This window comes from Perca fluviatilis, chromosome 14 (genome assembly GCF_010015445.1).
Source record: "Perca fluviatilis chromosome 14, GENO_Pfluv_1.0, whole genome shotgun sequence".
Classification (NCBI taxonomy): domain Eukaryota; kingdom Metazoa; phylum Chordata; class Actinopteri; order Perciformes; family Percidae; genus Perca; species Perca fluviatilis.
In genome coordinates, this window is record NC_053125.1 from 19,475,780 (window position 1) to 19,483,308 (window position 7,529).

Sequence of the window (7,529 nt, forward strand, 5' to 3'; positions counted from 1 at the left end):
CTCTTCTTTTGAACATGGCAGCAAATACATTCCATGTTCTTTTTTCTTTGAACAAAGTTTATTTAAGTTTTGTTACAGCAAATTAACAGTTCACCATGAGGACACATTGGGCTTGTATAATATACCATACCGTGGAAACATCAGAGGGTAATCAACTTAAGCAATGTTGAAAATAATAACAACAGTAAATAAATAAAATAACATAACAAAAGTAAATAAACAAACCAAGATCTACAAAACATGAGCTCAAGTTTTCTACATTGGTGTCTGGGGTACCAAAGCCATGATCTAATCAACAGACAGTCCAGTACTACACGTCCAACACTGCTAGCTGCATGTACCATAATCTTCACTCAGCCATAACGTCATCAGGGGTTAAAGCATCAAGACGATTAAGGAAAGGTTGCCATATCAACATAAATTAGTCAGTTGACCCCTTGACAGAATACTATATTTTCTCTAATTTAATAAAATACAACATGTCCCTTACCCATTTCGCAAACATTGGGGGATTACAATCTTTCCACCTGATCAAGATTTGTCGTTGGGCTGTCAGTGTGGCAAACGACAGAAGTCTTATTTTTATTGTTATTTAGAACAAGATTTTGTGTCACCACTCCAAACAAAGCAAGAAAACCGATGGTTCTAGGTGCTCATCAGTGGTTCAGGAAAGCATATCAAATATTAGTTTCCAATAATCAAACAATTTAGGATAATCCCAAAACATGTGAATTACTTAGCGGTGCAACTTGCAGCGATCACAAATAGGGTCTATATTGGGTGAAAACTGTGATAGCTTAACCATGGTCCAGTGCAAGCGGTGGATAGTTTTAAACTGTATAACAGTATGTTTCATACATATTGAAGATGAGTTTATTCCCCCTATCATCTTTGACCAAAGAGAGTCTGAGATCTCAATACCCAGATCCACTTCCCACTGGTCTCTGAGGGAATTAAGGCTGATCATCCATGTTCCTTTTTTAAATGTATTTGCTACATGTTGTAGGCCGATCCAGACCGAGAACACCAATCGGGGCTCCGCCACTAGTGACATGGTCAACCAGAATGAGGATCAGCATAATGAATATTCCACTCTTCTCCATGGTAAGCACACATTTCTGACACCTTTTAAAGGTCCCATGACATGGTGCTCTTTGGATGCTTTTATATAGACCTTAGTCAGTGGTCCCTTAATACTGTATCTGAAGTCTCTTTTATATAGACCTTAGTGGTCCCCTAATACTGTATCTGAAGTCTCTTTTATATAGACCTTAGTGGTCCCCTAATACTCTATCTGAAGTCTCTTTCCCAAAATTCAGCCTTGGTGCAGAATTACAGCCACTAGAGCCAGTCCCACAATGAGCTTTCCTTAGTATGTGCCATTTCTGTGTCTGGAGCTATTGAGGAGGAGAGAGGGGGTGGCCTTGACCAACTGCCACTTTGCTCGTTTGAAAGCCATGATGTCTCTCTCTCATGGGCAGGCCAAATTCTCTGGGAGGGCAAAGCAGAGAAAGGGGAGGTAACCTTGCTTGTTATGACCTCATAAGGAGCAAGATTCCAGATTGGCCCATCTGAGCTTTCATTTTCTCAAAGGCAGAGCAGGATACCCAGGGCTCGGTTTACACCTATCACCATTTCTAGCCACTGGGGGACCATAGGCAGGCTCGGGGAACGCATATTAATGTTAAAAAACCTCATAAAGTGAAGTTTTCATGCCATGGGACCTTTAAAGATACATTTAAATAATCAAAGGATGTTTAATGAGTACCATGTGATTCAAATGGTAAACTTCACCTTGACTTGATTTCCACGGCTCTGTAGGTGATGCTTGTCTCTATGAAACAATCAAATGCTCTGAAGACAATACAAATGGTACAGTATATGCAATTCTACTATGCAACGTAAGAAAACTTTTTTGCACTCCTCTTTTGTTGGGCAGGTGCGTAAGATATGATCTAAGGTAGAAGATCAAAATTTGTTCAAAGAAAATCCCGCACACTGACCATTACACTAGCAAAAATGTATTTAGAAAAATACAACGTTTCGGTCTCAGACCTTCATCAGGTAAATTCTACTATGCAAAAATGCCCTATCAAAAAACACATTTTTGTTGTTGTTTTAAAAAACAACAACAGTGGCAGAATTGGCTGCTAGTGCAGCAACTGATTTTCACTTCAAACATTTCTTTAAAATAAGTCAGCATATCCAGCTACCACAAGTCTTCAAACTTCATATTGTTCTATTCTTGTTTTCCGTGACAAACATCTGCATGATTTAAGGGGACTGATTAAGAGTGATTTATATAAAATACTGTAACTAAAGAATATGTATATTTCAGGTGCAGCTGAATCCCAGGATGTCACATGTTCTTTGAACTTAAAAACATTGGAATGAACGGTGAGTACTTCAAATACATGCAACAAATACATATTAACAGTTCAGAGAAGTTGTGGCCTGAAAAAGCTTTAAAGAAAGTATTGATTTATTCATGTCCTTTTTATCTGATCATCTTAACAGGGAAGCAACATGAACCAGAGGAGAGCTCTGTTGTGAAGTTATAAACTGCAAGTAGAGTTAACATTAACAACAGTCAAGCTTAAAGTTTGTATTCAAATGTGTCATATCATTACACAATAAGTAATTATGAGTCAGCACTTCAATTAATCTCAATTAGTCACCTTGGGTAGCTACTACATATTATTTACCACTGAGCATCACCAGAGTTGGAAATTGTCCAATCCCTCACCAATCTAGGGCCTTTCACATTTTTGGGTATTTATTCCGTTTGTGGGTAGGGCCTATATTTGTGTTTTTCATATATAGTATGTGATTGTTATATTGTTATTGTATGTTGTGCCTTGTTTATATAGATTTAAATTTATATTCAGTTCAGTTCAGTTTTATTTATATAGCACATTTAAAAACGTGTGTGTATGTGAGCGAGACACAAGTGACAGAGAGACAGAGGAGAGTAGGGAAAGGAAATGCAGAACGTGTTTGAAATAGCGTTTAAAAAAAAAAAAATGATGCAATGTGCGGTAGCCGGTGTTGATAGTGAGGACCACCGCCACACAATAGTCTATGTGTGCGATATACAAGACTATTGAGGTGTATTCCTACTTAGTTTTCATGCACTGCATTATTATTTCAATTATTTTAAATTCAGTCAGTTTGTCATTTGTATTTGTAGTAATTTGTAGAAACCAGCACCAGGCAACAGTTTGATACAGTACATTTAAGCTTTAGTAACCAGAGTCGGCATCTTTTTTCAGTGTTGAGAAAGATCCAGGATGATCAACAATTAACTTAATATATGTAATGATCTGCTATCAAACAACATATCCTATGGCATGTTCATGTTTTCCTCTGTCTAAAAAATGTATTGATAGCTATTGTATTTTATTTTCACGTAACAGGATTTATATGTTTTGTGTTTTTAAAATCTTTATCTTTAGCATTTTTGCATCAATAAACTTTTTTTCAGCAGTAAGACATCAGCTGTGTTTTTACTTTCTTGACTGGACAGCCAAACTGGATAAACACATCCCATAGTATTCTTCTGATACGACCAAGTTTGGCAGAAGTGAAGAAGTGGACTTGGTGTTGATTTTCAGGGACTATTTCTTTGGTAAAAATTAGTTCCAATCAAACTGCTCACTGGTCTGGATTATCCAGAGTAACTGAGACCTTTGCTCTGGAAAGACATGTTGCTGTTGGATTCCATTCATTCAAACTTCATTGATCGCTATTGTATTGGTAGGAAAGGCAGATGTCAGAAACAGAACAAGCACAAACAAAATATGAGGACATCAAACTAGGTTTTAGTGTGATATCATTTACCCCTCAGAAGTTCAATTAAATAAAGTCCCGAAAATCAACATTCATAAAATGATGGAAACCATCAGTTAAAGCTATTGGCCATGCCAATCAGCTTTGCTATTAGATTCTGTTTTGCAAAGAAGTCCTGACATTTGGTCTCTGCTTTAGATGTGATGAAGTCTCTCACATTGCCAGACCTACTGTATCTCCACAGCGCTGTGTCAGCACTAGAGTGTAGTCTGGCTACACAGTTTATCTATTCTGGGATGCGATAAGCAGGAAAAAAGGTGACATATGGGTTTAATAGTTTCATTATCGTTGACATTAAATGATGAAAAATAATTTTGAGTAGATTAAAAATGTTTCTTCCTGTTGCAATATTGCAGATTTGATTAATACAAATTGTATTAGCATTTGCATGTTACAAATGTAACTATTTACACAAGGTTTCATAAAAACAGGCTGTAATCATGTCATGTGTCAGGTGTTTTTAAGTTAGGAAATGTATAGATTTTTGAGTTGTTATGAAATTATGAAGCTGATTTTAGGTGATTAAATGTATTACTTCAGCATTTGTGCTTCTGGTTCTCATGAACTATTATCTAAGATCATTTCATTTCTTCTACTGACATTTTACTCCTAAAAGTGCTCAAAAGAAAACTGTAGGAGCCTTACAGTGTGCCCTACAACATAACCTTTAGCTACATGACATATATTACAATTGGTAGATTATAATGTTGATAATTTAGGAACTTTTTAGTAAAGTTGATAAAAGTCAGCAGCATCTTTACTACTGCTTTATTACAGATCAGTTAGCATTTACCATTAGTTGGAAGAAGGCCAAACTGACCTAACATCATGGATGATAAATTTAACTGTTTTAAGGTATAATACGCTGTAATGTATTTGAAGACAATTTCTTTAATGATATGTGTTTCAACAGACTGGAGCGATCCCATTGGATTGACAGTATCGAACAGTGAGTGCCATCACATTTATTTAAAAGTGAATATTAAAAAGTTAGTTTTAGTTCATATGTTAGTAAATATTCAAGTTTTTATGCACCAATTTCACAGGATGCATTTGATCCACTATCATAACATGTTTTCATTCTGTGAAATCTCTTTCCAAAGAAGTCTCCTGTCTAGTTTACAAATAAAAATCACATGAAGATCCATATAAAATACACTGTAGGGATTTAACATTGTTGGTCTCTTGTAGTCTTTGTACATCACTGTTTATTGTCATATTAGTATTTCATACAATATGTGAAAAGTTGTTATTAAAGCTCTTATAGTTTCCTCTGATCTCAGTTTTGAGGGTTTTGTGGATTATCTTTTAAATGTCTAATGTCTAAAGACCATGTGGCCCCATTTCCTTGTGTCACCATCTTTCGTTTTCAACACATTCTGTTATAGAAATTGTGCTTTTATTGCTCTAATCTATTATGGATCCTTTGCACTTAACTACATTTCTACCACTTATTAATATTAATGTATATATCCTGTACACAGTAAATGACCTCTCTTTTCTGTGTGTGAACACATGAGCTCTGGTGTAAATGTGATGACGACATTTTCTTTTTCTTGTTATCACAGTAACATATGGTTCATGTGTTAAGAGGAACTACGTTGTTTCCCAATCATGCTGAGAAGCATTGGAATCGCTTGTTTCTTCTCAGGCTCTAGTTTCAAAATCATCTTCATAGCACAATTGAACATGCAGCGTTATATTTCAGTGTTTTGATTTTTTGGATTTGATTTCCCCTTTATGCACTTTATATCTGAAGTTTTTGTAGCAACAAACTACAGTGCCCGTTCAAATTGTTCCTGTTTGGAACAGGCCAATAGCTTGGTCCGTGGTATTGCTGCTCTTAACTTTCTCCAGAACTATTGTGCCCAAAATTACTTCCAGAAGGACCTTAAAGCACTTCATATGTAAACCCACAGAAGAAAAGGTGGAAAGCAATGCAAATAAATTGAGTTTTTGTTTAACTTCATTTTAGTGTTGTCTTTTTAGTCAACGATACGTTGATATCGCCACAGTCAGTGCTTAATGGCGGTGCTGTCTCGTCTCGTCATTATTATCGTTAACAAATTTAACACTTCAGCAGAGGTGTTTATTTCCAAACAGGCTTAGTGGCTTGAAGGTTAATGTTAAATTATGGATTTGATTTGCTGGGTTATTTTGCAGACGGTAATCTTATTAGTGTTGTAAGTTAGCAGCACAGTTAAGCAAGTGGTGAATTAACAGCTCACAGCAACTTAATACGATATAGTGTCTGGCTTTAGTTTGTGTGGTGTCTAGTGCAGGGGCGTGTCTGCTGCCTGTTCTGCCAATTGCTGCCTTTCCATTTGGTAAATGGATATATACTTTAAACACACGTTGTATGGCAACTGTGTACTTTGTTTTTGAGGCCAGTTTAAAAGTAGAAACATATTGAAATCACTTGCTGCTGTAAGAAATAAATTGTGTGTTGCACTTTATTTCTGTTTTGTTATCTGAAAACTGTGTACAGCAAGGTTTTCTTTGTTGAAGTTTGAGGCAAGTTTATTGTAAGTGTATTGCACATTATTTTTATACGTTTTTGTGACAAAAAATCTTCCTAGCCCTTGTCACATGACCAATTAATATTTCCACGTATCCCATATCTTTTTTAAATGAATAATGAATGTGATGTGTTTTATTTAGCATTGTGTTGTTCTATCCTAGCCAATATTTCCTATTATTATTATTTTCCTTTTATATTATTATTTCTAAGCAGATTTTCAATGCTGTATTCTGATCTAATCCCCTAAACTACTATTGTGTTCAGATATTTTTACTCACATTGGTATTTATATCACATTTAATCACCTAATTTTCAATGTTGCAATAACTTTACTGATTTAATTTGCACAAAGATAAAAAAAAATTAAGTAAGGCAAAGAATACATATAATGCTTACTTCTCGCTTGCTTTTGTGAGTTTAATCATGCAGGCAGTTTGTCATTTCCTGTGTGTGGGGTTTCAACCAAACTTGAAACAAGGTGAGAACATCTATATATTCTATACTGAGGGGATATGTTTCACTGGTACTGCAGCTTTATTTTGTAATGTGTATTGGGAACATGGGGCATATTTTCATACAAAAAAGAAAATGCTCCCTTAGCCTGGGGCTAAGTGCAGTGTGAAAAGGGCTTATATTACACTGAATCTACTATATCTACTATATCTACTTTTTTCATTTCCACGAGTGCTCTCTTGTATTCTAAGCTACTATAACATCACCACAATTGTTATTTCTCTATTAAGTAATCAGAATGTAAATGGACTGTATTGTTATAGTGCTTTTCTAGTCTCTACAACTACTCAAAGCACTTTTACATAGTACAGGTACCATTCACCATTCACACACACATTTATACACTAGTAGCTGAGGCTGCCATACAAGGGGCCACCTGCTCATCAGATAATAAACATTCATGCATATTCACACACTGATAGCGCAGCATCAGTAGAAATTTGGGGCTCAGTGTCCTGCCCCGAGGACACTCCGGGTTCAGGGATCGAACCATCGACCTTCTGATTTGGTAGAAGATCACTCTGCCACCTGAGACACAGCCGCCCAGAAGGCAATCTATTTAGACTACAATTCTAAAATAAAAAATTATAATAAAAAAATACTGACCAAATTTGATATTAAATTTAATATGGAGATAGTATGAAGC